Genomic DNA, 21,492 nt, shown 5'->3' on the forward strand with positions numbered 1-21,492 from the left:
ATTGAATGAAATGAGACAAGGAAGCAAAGCATGTTCACATTATTGTTATTAATCAGTCATCAGCCATGTGCTAACAGAAATATGTCTTGGTGTGTTTTTATTTTATGCAAATTCAACTATACCATTGGTAATGTTTTCCTCCTTGTATTTGTTAGTAAAAAAGTCAGTTTAGAATTTGTAGCTCACCTCTGTCAATTACATAGGACTTTGTTGCATGTATTTTCTTTACTGTTTTCTGTACTGCAAAGCTGGCTTCATCTTTATTTTCTTATCCTTATTAACCTTTCACCCTAATTTTCTTTCTTCTTTATTAAAAAAATCTAAATATATTATTTCCTTTCTCTGGCATGCTCTCCTTCTCTCATGTTGCTGGTTAACTTCTATTCATTCTTCAGATAGTCCAGGGAACTCTTCTCTGACCCATTGGATTGAGTCACATTCCTCGTTTTACACTCTCATAGTACTCCATTTTTCTTTCTCATCTCTTGTTACTATTAAAAATATATAACGATTTCACAAGGTGGGAAGATATCTTGTTACTTTAACAGATAGCCATAGAAGTCTCCTTAGGAAGGGAATTATACTTGCTGGGAAAATACTTCAATATGCATTTGGAGTTGAAGCAAGCCTCTTGAAGGATTGCAGTTGGTCTGTACTGTATACTCAGTGGAAGGGAAAATCTGTTCTGTGAGACAGAGGAAGAAGAATTTGTAACTTTTGAAGAATTATCATACTTTCAATTCTATAATCCATAATTTCTACTCCATAATGGAATGAAAATAGGAGGAAAATAAGGGACACTGGAGGAGGTGGTGAGATTGGAAGAAAGTTGTGTACTATTCAAAGGGACCTTTCTTGGGGTCCATCTGAAATCTTTAGTAATGACCAACAGTCCTGCAAATGCTTGGGTTAGGTGATTTTGTTGTAAAAACTGAATAAGGCGAGGTAGCTTAATGTAGGGGTCAAAGTGGTGCAAGGGACAGATAAGGAAACCAATGTCCAAGAAGCCAGGAGAGTGTAAGATTCCTCCCTTTCCCACACAGAGTTGGTAGAAATCTTGGGGAAGACTTTAGTCATCTGTGATCATGGCAGGGGAGTAGGTGGGAGGGTCAGTTCAAGGCAATTCTTCTGGAGCTCAAAGGGATGAAAAGCTCCAGCTGCCAAATAGATTGCATCTCTTCCTGTGATTATTATCTAATTATCTGTCTTCTTCCCATGAGGGCTGAGACTGTGTCTATTTTGTTCATTTTGAATTCCTAGAAAGTAGCTCAGTTCCTGGCACATTATAAGTTCTCAATGAATATGTGTTGAATGAATTACTGTTGTACGTCTCCTTAGGTTCTTTTAGGAACACAGCCTGGAAGAAGGCAAGCTGGGAAGAAGGAATGAAGGGAGAAAGTTTGCAAATAAATTGTACAAGGTCACACAGCAAATAAGGGTGGAGTCAGGATTTGAGCACAGACAGACCATCCCTAAGTCTTTTCTTTTATACAGTAGTATTATCTCTATGTTTTTAGACAAGATTTTGAGATTCAATGAAATTCAGAAATATGTTTAGTCAAGGATATACAGTTAGGAATTCAGGGAGATGGGATATGAATCTTAATTTGATCTCATATTCTATTTTTTCCAGTTCATTATTTTATTAGGAATATTTCAGTTGTAAGTGACAGGAACCTAAGTTAAGTTGGCTTAAACACAATAAAGAATTGATTGGTTTTTTAAGTCCTGAGGAAGAAAGTCTCAGGCATGGAGTTCTAAATTATGCTGGTTGATCTCAGACAGACTTTCTCTATATGACTGAAAGCTTATAACCCAAATACTACTATCTTAGTAGCCTCCAGGGAAAGAACATCATTTTCTTTCATATGCCAGCTGAGTGGTCCTTAAGAGTTGTCTGACTGGCTCAGCTTCAGTCATATCCCTCCTAATTGGCCTGATTGGCCAGCTTAGGTCGTGTGCTGTGTGTCTGATGCTTCGGCAGAGAAAAGACGTCTTGTATATTCAATCCGACCATAATCAGATACAGTAGGAGAGTGCTTCCAAAAGGAAAGAATGTGAGAAAAATGAATAAATGACAGATGTTCACCTCAACTTGTTTCTGATGCTATATAGAAAAGTGCTTAAGAGTATGGGTTTTTGGATTGTATACTTAAAACTGATTCCCAATCACTTCACTTTCCACCTGTGTCTCTTGAACAAATTATTTACCTTTGTGAACCTTGATATTTTTCTTCTATACATAATCTTTCATACAGTGTTATTGTGGTGAATAAATGAGTCAATGCGTGCAAAGCACCTAACACAATATATAGTTTATAGAATTACAGTTTTAGTATTACTATTAGAAGCATGAGAGAAGAAACTAGAGGGTGTTCTTAAATCCATAGTGATTTTGAGTGGTTGTGTATATATCATGGATGAAACTTTTGAGATTACATTAAACTAAGGAACTATTCATTGTGGAATCTGCTCACAGATTATTAGCTCTATTGATGCTTAATTATGATTACCATTTATTTCCATCATTAATATAAATATGCTTATCCCTTTAAGACCTTGCTTTGTCAATTGTTTGCTCCATCATTTTTTTTAAAACTCTTAGATAATTTTGGTTTTTTTTCTTCACTCTATAATAATTTAAACTACTCTCTTTTTATTCTTTATTTTTTTACTTCTTTTATTGGAGTATAATTGCTTTACAATGTTGTGTAGTTTCTGCTCTACAACAAAGTGAATCAGCTATATGTGTACATATATCCCCATATCCCCTCCCTCTTTATTTTTTTGCAATTTTATTATTTTTTATAATTTTTTGGTAACATCTTTATTGGAGTAAAATTGCTTTACAATGGTGTGTTAGTTTCTGCTGTATAACGAAGTGAATCAGCTATACATATACATATATCCCCATTTCTCCTACCTCTTGTGTCACTCTCCCACCCTCCCTATCCCACCCCTCTAGGTGGTCACAAAGCACCGAGTTGATCTCCCTGTGCTATGCAGCTGCTTTCCACTAGCTATTTTACGTTTGGTAGTGTATATATGTACATGTCACTCTCTCACTTCATCCCAGGTTACCCTTCCCCCTCCCCAAGACCTCAAGTCTGTTCTCTACATCTGCATCTTTATTCCTGTCCTGCCCCTAGGTTCTTCAGAACCCTTTTTTTTTTTTTTTTAGATTCCATATATATGCGTTAGCATATGGTATTTGTTTTTCTCTTTCTGACTTACTTCACTCTGTATGACAGACTCTAGGTCCATCTACCTCACTCCAAATAACTCAATTTCGTTTCTTTTTATGGCTGAGTAAATATTCCATTGTATCTATGTGCCACATCTTCTTTTTTTTTTTTTTGCGGTACGCGGGCCTCTCACTGTTGTGGCCTCTCCCGTTGCAGAGCACAGGCTCTAGACGCGCAGGCTCAGCGGCCATAGCTCACGGGCCCAGCCGCTCCACAGCATGTGGGATCTTCCCGGACTGGGGCACGAACCCGTGTTCCCTGGATCGGCAGGCGGACTCCCAACCACTGCGCCACCAGGGAAGCCCTATATGTGCCCCATCTTCTTTATCCATTCATCTGTCGATGGACACTTAGGCTGCTTCCATGTCCTGGCTATTGTAAATAGTGCTTCAGTGAACATCGTGGTACATGACTCTTTTTGAATTATAGTTTTTTCAGGGTATGCCCAGTAGTGGGATTGCTGGGTCATATGGACATAAAAAAGATATATTTTGAATAATTAAGGATAAAGGAGTGTTAGAATGCCTGGGACATGTTTCTGGTTACGGGATGTCAATATTAAGTAAAGATACTAGGAAGCAGGATGACAGAAGTAAATTTTTTCATATATTTCACCCTGCCATCTAATATTAACCAGAAAAATAGAAACTACCACATAACCATCATCGCTTATTGAAATATTTCTATCTGTTGGGCACCTTACCAGGTGTATTAAATATTAACCTAATTTAATCCTCACAACAATCCTGTAAAGTAAATAAAATTAACCCTCTTTCAGAGGAAACTGAAGTTATAGGAGATTATGCGATTGGCAGAAGTTCATTGAATAGGTAAATGACTAAACTTAGGTTTGATTAATTCATTTATTCATTCATTCAAGAAATACTTTTGAATAATATTACATGGCAGGCACTGTGCTAGCTTTGGGATAGAATAGTGAGCAAAACATATGCTCTCATGGGGCTTATATCCTAGTGGGTGAGATAGAGAGTTTTCACAGCACTTGGAAAAGACTGATCATTCATTGCATCAGGTAAGTTTTAAGCCAGTTCAGCTGATCAAAAACAACTTGCATAAGTAGTATAGTTTTGCAGGCTAACCTGTTATAGCTTTTGGCTTCTGAAAATCAGCCTGTCATAAGCATACTCACTCTATTAAACACACTCTGAGTGACAACTAAACACCAGTCTCACCTGAGTTCCCATGTTTTTATAGCTGATGTCAACCCCTTTAAACATCTGAGAATCAGAGAGTCCCTGAGCTCTATACTTCTCAAAAATTCTAAGAACAGCAGTATGATTTGCTGAGGGTGATTGGGCCTGACCTGTATAGCTGTCTGGTTTTTGAGAAAGGAGTAATTGTTTTGCTAAACAGGAAGGCAGCTATATAAGTGTTGAACTTAAATACTGTTTTAAAGCTGCATTATGAGCTATAATGAGAGATTTATTTTAAGCATCAGAAATACAGACAAGTAAGTATTTATTGCAGAGTTCAGGATTTTAAAATATCAGATTTGGAACAGTAGATTTTACCAACTAGTTAATTCATGTTCTGGCCTCTCAGTCAGGGGGAAATTATTAAAAGAAGCAAGAAGGGAAAGGCCAGGAGAGGATTTGAGTAGCCAAACTCTGCATAATTGAAAAAATTGACTCTGAGAGAATAAGAAAAATAGAAAATGCATTACATAAGGTCATTTTAGAAGCCTTTTCCTTAAGCAATGATTTGTCGAAAATGAAAAATTATAAATAAAATCAAGAAAAATAAATAGGTGAGTTTAAAATAGACTTCAGGAAATTTTCAAATGAGATTCTAGGGTATATTGTACAGCTAAAGTAAAACAAGCCTTGTCCTCTCTTTTCGAAAAGGGGCTCAGACTGAAATAATCAGAAAAAATAAATTGGAATTGAAAATTGCCAATTTAGAAGATCTCTAAATGTGGCAAACATTTGTGAAGAACAAGCTGGAAATAAAAATAAACTTTGAGCTCTTTAAATAAAAGCACTAGCCCCAAAATAAAAATAAGAACAAAAATTCTTCTATTATCTAAGAATCAGGAGCTTATAAATAAAGACACTTATAAGACATTGTAAGGAAAAGAATCATTGGAAGAGGCAATGTTCCCTATGAAGTTAAGAAACAAAAGGTCAGCTCTCCAAAATATGTCCAGTGATGCTTCTTCAAGTGAAACATTAGCACCCAACAATTTCCTGTCCTTCTTCTGAATTCACAAGGAGCATGATCTAGAAATATAAATGAACAACACTGTAGTTTCTTTTTGATTTGGTTATGTTCTGTTATCATTACTCCTACTACCATAGACTATCAGTCCCCTTAGAATATTGAAACCACTCAAGTAGTGGGAATTTATAACAATCCTAAGCTTTTCCCATGCCTTTACTTTACTGCTTTGGGACCATGATCAGAAGAACACTTTTTTCTTCTCTGTGATTCACTCCCTGTATATGTACTAGAGATTTATTCTGCAAATGGAACTACCAGATACAATGTACTACAGAAGTATTTTTGTAAAAGTTCCAGACAGTTCCTCCTCATACAATCAAATTTTAGCTGATCTGGATTTACAGATAATACACACATCAATATTATGTATGATTCAGGAAATAGCTAGAGAATTAGCTATGGTTCTAGAACTACTGTGAGGAAAAGACTGTATGGATAGAGGCAAAATATAATAATTGGAGCATAACTCAGATGAGTTCAGATGGATTCATCTAAATCTTTACCTAAAGTTCTTCAATATTCCCTTAAGACTGAAGCCAAGGAAGGATTTAGACCATTTGTAAGTAGCTAAATAGAGAAAGGACCAGGTATTACTTGGATCTGTTCTCATTACCCTAAAAACTGTGAAAAAGTGGAAAGGACAAAGGGAATATTAAAACTGAAATTATCTAAACTATCAGATATTCATGAATTCCTCTGGCCTAAAGTAACATCCTTAGCTCTTACCCTGTGCTCTTCCCCCTCAGGAGCTTGTAGATTGTCTTCTTATGAACCAGTCACTGGCAGGCTCATGTAACTAGCAATATCTTCATCCATGTACATTTAAAACTGTGGTAAAATTTAGATGACATGGTGTTTACATTTAACCATTTTAAGTGTACAGTTTGATAGAGTGCCAAGGATTCTAAGGGAGTACTGTAAACAATTTTATGTCAACAAATTAGATAACCTAGATGAGATGGATAGATACGTAGAAAGACATGAACTACTGAAACTGACTCAGAAGAAATAGAAAATCTGAAGAATCCTGTACTGAGTAAAGAGCTTGAGACCTAGGGAAAGAGCATTGCAATTAGAAGGATTAGCCAAGCCCTGAGTGGGGAGAATACTCGATGTATTCAGAGAAGGGCAAGGAGGCTGGCATGGCTACACAGAGTGAATGAATGAAATCATGGTAGGAGACAAAGTCAGAGTAGGTAATAGGCTAGGTTAAGTTTCTGTAGCATCTTTAACTTCAGATCCTAGTGGATTAACAAAACAAAAATTTATTTTATGCTGTTTCCGTATTGGATAGGCAGGGACTCTGCTCCACATCATTTCTTAAGGAGCTGAGCTGATGAACCTCTGTCATTTTGTAGAGGTACTGTTTGGATCGTGTAGACTCCTTGATTCTTACAGAAGCAAAGCAGACAGGTAGAGTATTGTACCATAGCTCTCCTATACTTTGGCCTCACCTAATTCCAAGGAGTCTGAGGAATGTGGTGGAGCAGTAGACTTTTTGGTGAGTCCCATTTTCTTTGCCGTAGGAGGGCAGGATCTTTGAAGGCTGTTGTAAGGAGTGAGTGTGATCAGCAGCCACTGGATGATTTACTTTATACATGTTAACAGGATCACTCTGGCTGCTGTGTTATATGGAGAATAACTGAAGGAACTAAAGGTAGAACCGGAGAGAGATAAGTTCAGAGCCTACTGTGATAACCTGAGCATGAGATGATGATCCCTGCAACTGCCATGGTAATGGTGGAGGTAATCAGAATTGGTCAGATTCTGTGTGTATTTGAGTGTAGGGCCTATGTAGTCTATTAATTAATCAAATTCTGCATGTAAGAAAAAAAAGAAGAGTAAGGGTAATTTTATCTGTTTGCTTTGGTTTTTGTCTTGAGCTACTGCAAGGTTGGAGGTGCTATTTACTGAAATGGGGAAGACTACAGAGGAGCAGATTTTGGGTAAATAAACACCAGGTGTTTGGCTTTTGACATGTTAAGTCTGAGATGCCTGTTAGATATCTAAGTTAAGCTGTGGAGTAGACAGTTCGATATGAATTTGGAGTTCAGAGGAGCTCTTAGTTCAATCTAAATTATTGGCATAGTTAACCTTTAGAATTTGACTCTAGGTCCTTTCATTCTAAAGCCCAGTCTCTAAACTGCTTTTATAACTGCTTGTAGAAGTAAAGAAGCAAAAGTGTTCGAATCTTGCACTTAATAAAAATATCATTTATATTATTCTGTAACTTGCCTGAATGCACACTTACTTTACTTAAAGTAATGGTATCACAGTATCAGCTAACCAATGATAATTTTCATTTTGTGATAAGTTTTGGTTTGGCAGTAGTGCCTCACATATGACAGCCTGCATGTTTTATTTTTTAATCTCAAGATTAGATAATTGAGAAAAGCATGTCTGTCCTAATTCTCCTGAAGGCAAAAAGTAATTTCTGAGGCATTAAATATGAATTATTGACCAATCGTTTATAAAAGAGGAAACTCCTCCATCAGTTTCTATAATTGAGTCTATTTTTGGAAATAATCTCTCTCTTTAAAGGAACAATTTCCTCTTAGTATTTCAGGTTGAACTCCTCTTAGATATGAAATGAAGTCCTGCATGGTTTGGCTAGAGTTATTTAAATAGATATGTGCTTTTTAATCAATAACACATGTTCTTTATAAGGGGAAACAAACAAGCAAAAGTCCGTTGAAGACAAGCAAATATTGGACATTGTTTTACCTGTACAGAAAAGTGTTTTCATTTGGAAGTGATTTCAAGAGATTCCTGTCAGTGGCTGTCAAACATGTCATGGACAGTCAATATGGAACTTAAATTTTCATAGTAGTAGAATTATTATGTCAAGACAAACCAAAAACAGGGCTATAATTCCTCTAGTTTGTATCATCAGAGATCTTCTCCAAGACATATGCTCATAAGATCATTAGAATTTTGAATCATGACTCAAAATTGATGATTTATAAATTATACATGTGTCTGCATTTTTATGAAATTGTGTTGTGCTTTCTATGTACTTAATGTATTCTCAGTGTCCATAAGATACATTTCATTCTAAAAAGAAGCCAAAGGTTGGGATTTATCCCAGGGATGCAAGGATTCTTCAATGTATGCAAATCAATCAATGTGATACACCACATTAACAAATTAAGGTATAAAAACCATATGATCATCACAATAGATGCAGAAAAAGCTTTTGACAAAATTCAACACCGATTTATGATAAAAACTTTCCAGAAGTTTAGAGGGAACCTACCTCAACATAATATAGGCTTTATATGACAAACCCACAGCAAACATCATTCTCCATGGTGAAAAATTGAAAGCATTTCCACTAAGATCAGGAACAAGACAAGGATGTCCACTCTCGCCACTCTTATTCGACATAGTTTCGGAAGCCCTAGCCATGGCAATCACAGACGAAAAAGAAATAAAAGGAATACAAATTGGAAAAAAAGAAGTAAACCATGGCAATCAGAGAAGAAAAAGAAATAAAAGGAATACAAATTGGAAAAGAAGAAGTAAAACTGTCACTGTTTGCAGATGACATGATACTATACATAGAAAATCCTAAAGATGCCACCAGAAAACTACTAGAACTAGTCATTAAATTTGGTAAGGTTGCGGGATACAAAATTAATGCATAGAAATCTCTGGCATTCCTATACACCAACAACGAAAAATCAGAAAGAGAAATTAAGGAAACAATCCCATTTACCATCACAACAAAAAGAATAAAATACCTAGGAATAAACCTACCTAAGAAAGCAAAAGACCTGTACTTAGAAAACTATAAAACACTGATGAATGAAATCAAAGATGACATAAACAGGTGGAGAAATATACCATGTTCTTGGATTGGAAGAATCAATATTGTGAAAAGGACTGTACTACCCAAAGCAATCTACAGATTCAGTGCAATCCCTGTCAAACTACCAATGGCATTCTTCACAGAATTAGAACAAAAAATTTTACAATTTATATGGATACACAAAAGACCCTGAATAGCCAAAGCAAACTTGAGAAAGAAAAATGGAGCTGGAGGAATCAGGCTCCCCGACTTCAAACTATACCACAAAGCTACAGTAATCAAGACAGTATGGTACCAGCACAAAAACAGAAATATAGATCAATGGTACAGGATAGAAAGCCCAGAGATAATCCCACGCACATTTGGTCACCTCATTTATGACACAGGAGGCAAGAACATACAATGGAGAAAAGATAGCCTCTTCAATAAGTGGTGCTGGGAAAACTGGACAGCTACATGTAAAAGAATTAAATTAGAACACTACCTAACACCATACATAAAAATAAACTGAAAATGGATTAAAGACCTAAATGTAAGACTGGACACTATAAAACTCTTAGAGGAAAACATAAGAAAAACACTCTTTGACATAAACCACAGCAAGATCTTTTTTGATCCACCTCCTAGAGTAATGGAAATAAAAACAAATATAAACAAATGGGACTCAATTAAACTTAAAAGCTTTTGCACAGCAAAAGAAACCATAAACAAGACGAAAAGACAACCCTCAGAATGGGAAAAAGTATTTGCAAATGAAACAATGGACAAAGGATTAATCTCCAAAATATACAAACAGCTCATGGAGTTCAATATCAAAAAAACAAACAATCCAAACCAAAAATGGGTGTAAGACCTAAATAGACATTTTACCAAGGAAGACATACAGATGGTCAAGAGACACATGAAAAGATGCTCAATATCACTAATTATTAGAGAAATGCAAATCAAAACTACAATGAGGTATCACCTCACACCAGTCAGAATGGCCATTATCAAAAAATCTAGAAACAATAAATGCTGGAAAGGATGTGGTGAAAAGGGAACCCTCCTGCACTGTTGGTGGGAATGTAAATTCATACAACCACTATGGAAAACAGTATGGAGCTTCCTTAAAAAGCTAAAAATAGAACTACCATATGACCCAGTAATCCCACTACTGGTCATATACCCTGAGAAAGCCATAATTCAAAAAGAGACATGTACCACAATGTTCATTGCAGCACTATTTATAATAGCCAGGACATGGAACCAACCTAAATGTCCATCGACAGATGAATGGATAAAGAAGATGTGGCACATATATACAATCGAATATTACTCAGCCGTAAAATAAATGAAATTGCGTTATTTGTAGTGAGGAGGATGGACCTAGAGTGTGTCATACAGAGTGAAGTAAGTCAGAAAGAGAAAAACAAATACCGTATGCTAATGCATATACATGGAATCTAAAAAAAAAAAAAAAAAGGTACTGATGAACCTAGTTGCAGGACAGGAATAAAGACGTAGACATAGAGAATGTATTTGAGGACATGGGGTGTGAGAGGGAAACTGGGGTGAAGTGAGAGGAGCATCGACATACATACACTACCGAATGTAAAATAGATAGTTAGTGGGAAGCAGCAGCATAGCACAGGGAGATCAGCTCTCGGTGCTTTGCAATGACTTAGAGGGGTGGGCTAGGGACGGTGGGAGGGAGGCTCAAGAGGGAGGGGATATGGGGATGTATGTATGCATATGGCTAATTCCCTTTGGTATACAACAGAAACTAACACAGTATTGTGAAGCAATTATACTCCAATAAAGACCTATTTTTAAAAAAAAGCCAAAGTTTCAAAAAGAAGCCATGCGTACCCTATCTTCATAGAGAGTTCATTTGCGTCCATTTATGTCTACAATAAAGGAGGTGATAAGAAATGGAAAAAAACAAAGAAAGCTACAGTTTCTTATTTCCTTCAGGCCCCATGTATTTACTCAGGTAAGGGCTTTGCATAGCAGCAGAGATTGAATTTAGTGGGCCTGTGTACTGTGAAATTTAGGATTGGAAAGGAATTTAGGAAGACACCTGCTTTCAAGAGAATCTCATCCCTTCACTCTTATGAACAGATAGGTTTTTCTGCCTGGCGTGTTCATCCAGGTTTTCCCCCAAGGCCATACTCATTCTTCCTTTCCCCCAAGGAAAAAATAGTGTGGGTCATCAATTCTTAATCTATTTATTATTCCTGACCATTTTGTGAATCTGCTGGAATCTGTGGGCACTTTCCCTTAAAAAGTACATAATTAAAGGTACAATTATTTATAAACCGTATTGGGTTCACATCTATGGATCTCAAGTTTCAACCTCAGGTAAGTCACATTTGTTCTTGGACTATGACAGATTCTGTATCACTATTTGTGTTACTTAGAAGGCAGGTGGATATAAATGGAATTACTTGAAGCAAGAGTACAAAAAAATTTCATTATATAAATGTATATAATTTCATTATAAGTAAAACTTCACTGTATATATGTGTACATATATATATATGCACACTTATTTTATATATATAACATTTCAATGAACTGGAGGTTGCAATAAGGTCAAAGAATTGTAGTGAGAGGGTCCTTGAGCAGGTGAGGTGGAAGTACTGTTTATGGTGGACATAATGTGGGTGTTTGACATGGATGCCTTGAAGGCAGGGATGAAAAGATCTAAGGTTTGTTCGTGGAATGGGTGGCTGAAGAGGAGTGAAGGATAATATTTGTTTTAGGTGAGAAACTGAGGTCAGAGTATCATCTGGTTCATCCACATAGTTGTGGAAGCAACTGAGAGTGATACCAGGTATAGTGGTTGAGAGCTAGGGGCATCACAAGATGTTGGCTGATGGCAACTTCAAGGTGGGGTAGTAGGTAGTAGAGCCAGATGGTGCAGGCTTCAAAGAGCTGGTTTTTTTTTTTTGTTTGTTTGTTTGTTCATTTGTTTTTGATGGAGGACAGAAAAAGAGAAATTGTTTGGAAGTGGCCCTGGGGAGCATAAAGAACAACTACTAAATCTCTTGTGACCAAGGTGTATGGATTATGAAAATAAAATTGTTTCTACTTAAGAACAGTGCTTTTAAGGGAATGGTCAGGTTTCACTTAACAAAACAACTAACGTTTATGGAGTAGTGAAGATGTGTCAAGCATTATTCTAAATGTTTTATAAGAAGATTAAAGGCACACTGAGGGTTTAGAATGGAGAGAATTCATAGATCTCATATTAGGACTCTTCAAATGACTCAGGGTTTGAGAGGGAGGAAAGAGTGATCAAATTATCTTGGGAGCCCGGTATATGCCTCCACATGGGGATAAAAGCCCTTATGACTAGAACTTGCTACTCAAAGTGGGGTTCATGGTACTTCAGAGTCAGCATCACCTGGGAGATTAGTAGAAGTGCAGAATTGCGTGTCTTGTCCCAGACTGACTGAATCAGAAGTTGCATTTGTAAAATGTAACCCCAAGTGATGGATATGCACATTAAAGGTTGAGAGACACTTCTTTAGAGGACTGTTGGGGCCTTTCAAGTAAAATGTATAACCTAATAAGAATTAGGAACACAGAGGATGAAATTTTAGGGAGAATATGAGGGTACACGTCCAGTTTAAAGAAACTTGTTAGTAAATCTTTGTTTGCATAATATCAATGTGTGCTGGGCAGAAACAGAGGCATGATGGAAGCATATTGCAGTGAATTGAATAGAACTTAGGTTGCCACTCTAATGAAACTTCTGATTCACAGGTAACTGTGTTGTACGGGCATCTCCCCAGCCACATCATTCACCCTGTGGTTTGAGTGAGTGAATGTGTTGGGCTTGGGTAGAAATTTCCAAGAAAAGAAAATTGCCCATATACAGCTGTGACAATAATTAAAGGCTTGAAAATATGATAAATATCATGTCTAATATTGTCTCTTTTCTCTACTTAATTCATCATTTAGACTCATCTTAGAAAGAGTCTCTGAGTGCAGCAGATAGAATAAGGATTTGCCTTAGATTAACTTTTGTTTTTAGGGTCTCTAATATATCAATAGTATTTGGTCATTATGGATATTTGATGGATATTTGCTTAGAAGAATAGAAAAAAAAGAAACCTTGGAAAGTTTTTCTATCTATGCCAAAAGCATACCTCAAAAGCTTTGTATATAATCTGATAGCAATAGCTAATAAAAATGGAATAATTCTTTCATTGCAAGGAATTATAAACTAATGAGATGTTACAGTATAGTTTTAAAGATGAAGGTGGCAGACAAGCTCACTACTATATTAGAAAATACTTTTAGACCTTAGGATAATGCCAAATTGACTTTTTTTTTTTTTTTTTTTTGCTCTCCCTGTCGTGGCCCCTCCGGTTGCGGAGCACAGGCTCTGGACGCACAGGCTCAGCGGCCATGGCTCACGGGCCCAGCCACTCTGCGGCATGTGGGATCTTCCCGGACCGGGGCACGAACCCGTGTCCCCTGCATCGGCAGGTGGACTCTCACCCACTGCGCCACCAGGGAAGCCCCAAATTGACTTTTAATTACTTGGACAATTACTGAAAATCATATAATCTTTGATTATTTTGGATTGTCAATGATACTCTCAGGTTTTCTCAGGGCAAGACAATTGAAGAATTAGAAAGCAGTACATTTAATCAGAGGTAATCCATTTCATGCAGGATTGAGTGAGAATGTAGAAAAACGGAAATCTCTCAGTCACTAGCAGATGCTAGAATTAAAATTATTTAAAAATAGATAAGTGCAGCTCAATGACACAAGTGTATTGCATTTCAAGAAGCATTTGTCAAACTGAAAACCTTAGTGGGGAAAAAACCCCACAAAACTCTAGTGATTATGAGACAATGCAAGTGAGTTTAGTCCAAGAAAAGGAAGTACTAAAATTTATGAAACAGAGTGTGTTAAACTGATTGCATGGCCCCAGTTAATGGCATCCCTCTATCATGTTGTTTGTCCTATATCTTTGTGGTTCCTCTTACACTGACTCTGGGCTTGGCTAAATGACTTGTCTTGGTCAATGGGATGCTACACACAGAAAATACAGAACTTTGTGTGACTGAGCTTGCTCTCTCTTGCTCTTCTGCCTTCATCATAGAAAGTGCTTGGGATAGCCTGATGGATCCTGAGACACATAGGATAGAGTTGAGTCCTCCTAGTTGGCCCACTGAGACCCCAGACATGTGGGAGAGCGCAGCCGAGTTCAGCAAAGCTGCCTACTCAATCCAAAGCCGACCACTGACCAATAGTTGAGCTCTGCCCAGTACAGCTCAGATGAGCATAATACCCAGCCAATGAAAAGGGTGATGAGTGAAAATAGTTATTTTTGTATACCCCTGAGGTTTTGTGGGTTTTTGTTATGTAGTATTGTCATGGCAATAGAGAACTGATACACAAAGAAAGGATAAGTATCCCAAAGTTTACTTGCAAGATATTACACTTTTCCTTTTGCTTTAGTTTCTGTTCAAAAATGATGTGGATACATAAATGCAAACATGGATTCAGGCCGAATAAAATTCCGTTAGAGTATTTTCACACTGTGCAAAATAAAAAAAAATAAAGAGCATGATAAAAGTAGGAAGTGGCTTTAATGCATGCATAAAAAAGATACCTATTTTCAATAATACTTTAGGCTTCAACATATGCTTACATTTGTGTTGATGTATACTTCCTGTACGGGGAACTCTCACAATAGTGTTATTCCTAATATACATGACATACATGTAGGTTAAAAGAGTCCAGTTTATAATGAGCCCAATGAGTCCAATTTATAATAAGATCATTTGGTAATTAATGTTATTGGTGTTATAAAATTTACCTTAGTGCTGATACAATGAAAATAGTAATAGCTAACACTTGACATTTATTATATGTCAGAAACTGTCCTAAGTTTCTTACATATATTAACTCATATCATCTTCATAGGCTGTAGTAGTTACAATAGTTTTCACCATTGATAAATGAGGAAACTGAGGCACAGAGAGGTTGAGTGACTTGCTCAAGTCCACACAGGATTATTGGTAGACCTGGGATTCGAATCCAAGTAGTCTGGCTGTAGATCCCACACTCTGAACATACTACTGTTCAAATTTATATTATGCAGCGATATTTTTTCATTTCCTAAAAGACACACCCAAGGAAGGAGAGAGCTTAAGTGGAGAAAGTAGTGTCTACCATATTTGCTCAACATGAGATAGATTTCTTTTTTATTAAGTAATTTGACTTACAAAATGCATGTAAAATTCTCTCCTTTTCTAAAAGAGGCCACTGATCATGTTTCTTCAGAGTAATAAGTCTTTCTTCTGTTTGTCTCATTCTTGTAGTCATTCATGCTAATTCATGCAGTTCAATTGTCATGTGTGACATAGCCGATTGGGTAAGAATAATAGGCCGGAATACAAGAGGAGTAATCAAAAGGCATAAAAGTGGTTAGAATTAAAACCTTAAGGCTATAATGAGACTATGTTAAGGACTTCATTCTTTAACCCAGAAGTTCTCCATGTCTAGTACACGTATGACTTATCCTACAGAAATATGGATTTTACCTTCAGAGACAGAAAGAGTGTAGTTCAACGTGTCTAGAGAGCTGAAGAAATTTGCCTTTACAAAGCACACCAAATAATTCTTATGCATGGAGTTTCTAGAGCAGCACTGTCCAACAGAACTCTTCTGTGATGATGGAAATGTTCTAAATCTGTGCTGTCCACATTTGCCACATGTCAATTGAGGAAATGAAGTTTTAATTTTACTTAATTTAGTTTTAATTTTAAGTAATTTGAATTTCAATAGAAATAGCCATGTGAGGCTAGTAGCTTTTGTATCAGACAGCTCTTGGGCATGGGCCAACACGTGATAGCCAGATGGCCAAATCTAGCCATGCCCGTTTGTTTACATATTGTTTATGGTTACTTTCACTCTATGAGAACAGAGTTGAATAGTTACAACAGATGCTATATGGCTTGCAAAGCCCAAAATACTTACTATCTGGTCCTTTACAGAAAAGGTTTGCTGACTCCTGATCTAGAGCATTCTTTGGGAAACAATGGCCTATAATTTCGGTTTTCTTTTGAAGGTAATGGGGAATCAAAGAGATGTTTTTGTAGGAGAATGTGAATAGATTGAATAACGATATCTAATTTACAAGGCTATCATGGGCATTTTTAGTAAGTTGTACTGTAATCACAGTAATCAAGACTCCAAATAACTGATATTTCATTGCTTTTTTTCATATTTTGACATCTTTGTGCTTATTTACAAGATTTTAAAAATCAGTTTTAAGAGCTTTATCTGCTAATTCCATTATTTCTATCATTTCTGGGTCTATTTCTATTGATTGATTTTTCTCCTGAATAAAGGTTGTATTTTCTTGCTTTTAAAATAAGCCTAGTAACTTTTTAAAAGTTATTTATGATTTATTAACATATCTTAGGGAAGGGCAGGGGTGGGTGGGGGCTCCATGTCTATTGCCTCACGTTTCTACATGGAAGGACTCCGTAGACTAGTAATTTTTCATTGGATGTTGATCGTTAGTGACATTTACCTTGTTGAATGCTTGATATTGTTGAATTCCTTTAAAGAGTGTTGGACTTTGTTCGGGCATATAACTGCATATAACTTGGGATCAGTTCTATCCTTTTGAGGCTTTCTTTTTAAGCTTTATAATGACAGTTCCAGAGAACCTTTATCCAAGGGACAGTGAGCACCAATAGCAAGAGAAGACCCTGCTCAGGACTCTACCTTAGGCCCAACATATAATAAAGTCTTTCTACTCTGGCTGGTGAGATGCCAGCTCTTCTCTACCTTGTTTTAGCTGTGAGAATTGTTGGGCCTCCTAATTTCCAGTAGCTCTTTCTGAGGCCTCATGAAGTTTCACCCAACACTTGCATGGATCAGTACTTAGGCAAAGACTAGAAGGGACCTCTCTGTGGGTCTCTGGATCTCTTTCTCTGTGTAGTTTCTTCCTCTTCAGTACTCTGTCCTAAAAATTCTAGCTGCTTCAACTTCCCTGAACTCTGATCCATGTTTTCTTAACTCAGGAAGACCTACTGGGCTGAGTTACCTGTCTCAGCATTGCAGCCTGGAGAATGCCTCCGGGCAGTAAGCCAGCGACAGTCATGGAGACTGTTTAGTTTGTTTCCCTTCACTGAGGAATTGGTTTCCTATGTTGCCTGTTATGTCTGAAAATAGTTTCAAATATTTTATGTGTGTTTCTGAATGATTGTGGTGGGACAGCAATTCGTTTAAGTTAATTCTTCATGGGCAGAAATGAAAGTAAAATAATATTTAAATGATTTTAAATGTCTCTAATAAAAAATAAAATTATCTTAAAACAGGAACATGTACTTTTATTTTTTTTATTTTTATAATTTTTAAAAAGTTTATTTTATTTATTTATTTTTGACTGTGTTGGGTCTTCGTTGCTGCGTGTGGGCTTTCTCTAGTTGTGGCAAGTGGAGGGCTACTCTTCGTTGCAGTGCGCGGACTTCTCATTGCAGTGGCTTCTCTTGTTGCGGAGCACAGGCTCTAGGTGCACAGCCTTCAGTAGTTGTGGCACGTGGGCTCAGTAGTTGTGGCTTGCAGCCGCTAGAGCACAGGCTCAATCGTTGTGGCACATGGGCTTAGTTGCTCTGTGGCATGTGGGATCTTCCCAGACCAGGGCTCGAATGTGTGTCCCCTGCATTGGCAGGCAGATTCTTAACCACTTAGCCACCGGGGAAGCCCAAGAACATGTATTTTAAAGTATTTAATTATGTTAGTTAAAATGTGAATATAAATTTAAAAATTTACAAAGCTTTAAACCAAGTCAATAAGAAATTTTACATATACAATTTGTTCCTCACTTTCCTTTTCATATTTACTCATGATCTGGAGTAGGAGTACATTTTCTATTAATTCAAACTGTTTCTCAGCTTGAATGAATTTGTCAAAGGAAAAAAAATCTTTCTATGGTTTTAGAAGGAACTATTCTTGTAGAATGAGATGACTCTATAGCTGTATTATAACAATTCGGGAATCTTTGGTGAATGTAGATGTTCTAGTGACTTCCTTATTTTTATCAGTGAATCTCTTTAAAATCTCATCAACAAATCTATATTTCCTGTGTGACTTACCTTTAGCCCTCAAACCAATCCCAGTTATAATGGGTAAATTATTATTAGAGTTTTATGTCTTAGCTAGTCTGCCTCAATAGTTAAAGTGTGACCATAGAAGCAAGTGTGAGAACTTTGGCAAGACAATGAGGTGTGGCATGTACTTGTCTTGCCAATTTGTCAAAAATTTCCAGAATATCTTCTCATATATCATTTTATATCACTAGCAGTTATACACATAATTCTGTAATAATATTTTGACCTTTAATGTATCTTAAAAAACATTTAAATATAGGTTCAATGTTTTAATAAAGTGTTCTAAGCATAATTAACATTCTTCAGGTTAAAAAAGTAATGAGATAAATAATAAAAACAAATTTCCGTTTTGTTGATTGATGGGGGCTTACCAGTGTAAGCCCTGATCTAAGCCAAATGGAACTCTTTAACCTCTTGTGAAAGGGATACTGCAGCTGAAATGGATGAATGAATTAGAGACTAATGGTTCAATCAAATGCTGAAGTCTGAGATTGGACACCAGTGTGAGGTTATAAATTCTATAGCTGCTATACTATTGTAGCAGGGAGGAGGATTGAGAGAAGGGGGAAAATAAGATATAGCACAGGCACAGAACGAATCATGGAGTGGTCATGAAGAGTTTGTTGAGGATCAAGAAGAATGACAGAAACTCAGTTCAGTCTTACTTAATTCACTTAAAGGCTCAGCTGATCTGAAATGACTATTGACCCATTTGAAACAGTGTATTTTCAGGGGATGAATATTTTATGGAGTGGACATTTGTAGAGTATAAAAATACTAAACAGTAAAATATAAAAATACCTAATAGCATAATTTCAAAATATATGAAGTAAACAATGACAGAATAAAGAAAAGAAATAAAAGGAAACTTAAAAATTAACAATTACAACTGGAAATTTTAAAATATTCATTTTCTACATATGCTTGAGCAGTATGTGTATTGTATCATTGTTGGTGCTAATGTTCTAAATATGTCTGTTAGTTCAAACTTATTGATTATTGATAAAATTATCTGAATCCTTATTTATTTTTTGCATGCTTGAGAGAATTGCATGAAAATTTTTCATCATGGTAGAATATTTGTTTATTTCACTTTGTAGGCCTGCCATTTATTTTTTAAAAATGACTTTATGCTTCCAGGTACATACATTTTCTGGCATTCTGTAAAATATTTTACAGTTGTATTATATAATGGTTTATACATATAATGGAATATTATTCAGCCTTAAAAAAGAAAGAAATTCTGCTATATGCTACAACATGGATAAACGTGGAGGGCATTATGCTAAGTGAAATAAGTCAGTCACTGAAGGACAAGGGCTGCATGATTCCACTTTTTATAAGTGGTATCTAAAATAGTCAGATTCATCAAAGTACAAAGTAGAATGGTGGTTACCAGAGGTGGGGGGGAAGAGGAAATGGAGAGTTGCTAGTCAGTGAGTTTAAAGTTTCAGTTGTGTAAGATGAATAAATTCTAGAGAAGTGTTGTACAACATGTGCCTATAGTTAACAATACTGTACTGTGCACTTAAAGAAGATAGATCTCATGTTAAGTGTTCTTATAAGAAAGGAAAGGAAAGGAAGGAAGGAAGGAAGGAGGAGAAAGAAAGAGAGGAGAAAATACTAATAAATGGTATTATGTAAGTTAGGAGTGGGTGATCAGAATTAAATGGTTGGTACATAAATATTAAATTTAGAGTTGGGTACAGTCTAACTAAAAATGCAATGATTTGAAGATATTGGAAGTCAATTTTTCTCTCACATACTAGTCCTGTGGTAAGTGGGCCAGACCATACAGTCACTAAATACAGACTAAACAGTCACTAAATAGGGAATCCAGGTTTCTTCTTATTTGTTTTTCTATCTCTCCTATGGTGTTGTTCCTTGCAGAGACAAAGCAGGGGTAGTGGGCATGTCCATGCTCAGTTTCTTGAAAGGAGAAAAGAAAGAAAAATTTTTGCTTTCTAACTCACAACATATTACTATTATTATTATTTTTTTAAAAAATAAATTTATTTTATTTATTTATTTTTGGCTGCATTGGATCTTCATTGCTGTGCGCAGGCTTTCTCTAGTTGCGGTGAGTGGGGGCTACTCTTCGTTGCAATGCACGGGCTTCTCATTGCAGTGGCCTCTCTAGTTGTGCAGCATGGGCTCTAGCTGCACAGGCTTCAGTAGTTGTGGCACACAGGCTCAGTAGTTGTGGCTTGTGGCTCTAGAGCGCAGGCTCAGTAGCCATGGTGCATGGGCTTAGTTGCTCCGCAGCATGTGGGATCTTCCTGGACCAGGGCTCGAACCTGTGTCCCCTGCATTGGCAGGCGGATTCTTAACCAGTGCACCACCAGGGAAGCCCTACTATTATTTTTGTTAAGTAGTCAGCATTTGATCAGAATTTATCCATGTATTTGGCTCTTTCTGTGTTATTTTTATGTTTTGTATGCTCTTCATCCTTTCTACTGTCTCAGACTCTCAATCTGTAATATCTTTCCTTCCACTTGAAGAATATCTTTTAGAATTTATTTTAAAAACCATCTGCTTTTGGAAAGCTCTCTGTTTTTATTTGTCTCAAAAAGTCTTTATTTCAACCTCATTCTTATAAGGCGTTCAGTCTCTCAATCCTGTCAATGTCCAGGCCAGTTAAGATTTCTTATGTTGAAATGAACCACAGGTTCCATTCCTGGTGCTATAAAATTCTAGGTGACAATTATTTTCTTTCAATACCTTGGAAATATTTTTCCATTTATCTCTTAGCTTCAGTGTTGTTGTTGAGAAGTCAGCTCTCAATCAAACTGTCATTCCTTTGAAGAAAATCTTTCTTGTTCCTGTCAACTTAAAAAAAATATATTTTTTGTTTTTGTTTGAATGTTTTTGGTCTTGTGGATGATAGTATTCTACAAATTTACTATGATGGGTTTTGGTGTAGATTTACTTTTATTTACCTTGGTTGGGTTTTATTGGACTTTTAAAATCTGTTCTGGAATATCCTCAACATTCAACTATTGACTCAGCCCTGCTTTTACTTCCCTCTCCATCTGGAAATGCCAAAATGCCAGTTAGATATATG

This window comes from Lagenorhynchus albirostris, chromosome 7 (genome assembly GCF_949774975.1).
Source record: "Lagenorhynchus albirostris chromosome 7, mLagAlb1.1, whole genome shotgun sequence".
Taxonomy (NCBI): domain Eukaryota; kingdom Metazoa; phylum Chordata; class Mammalia; order Artiodactyla; family Delphinidae; genus Lagenorhynchus; species Lagenorhynchus albirostris.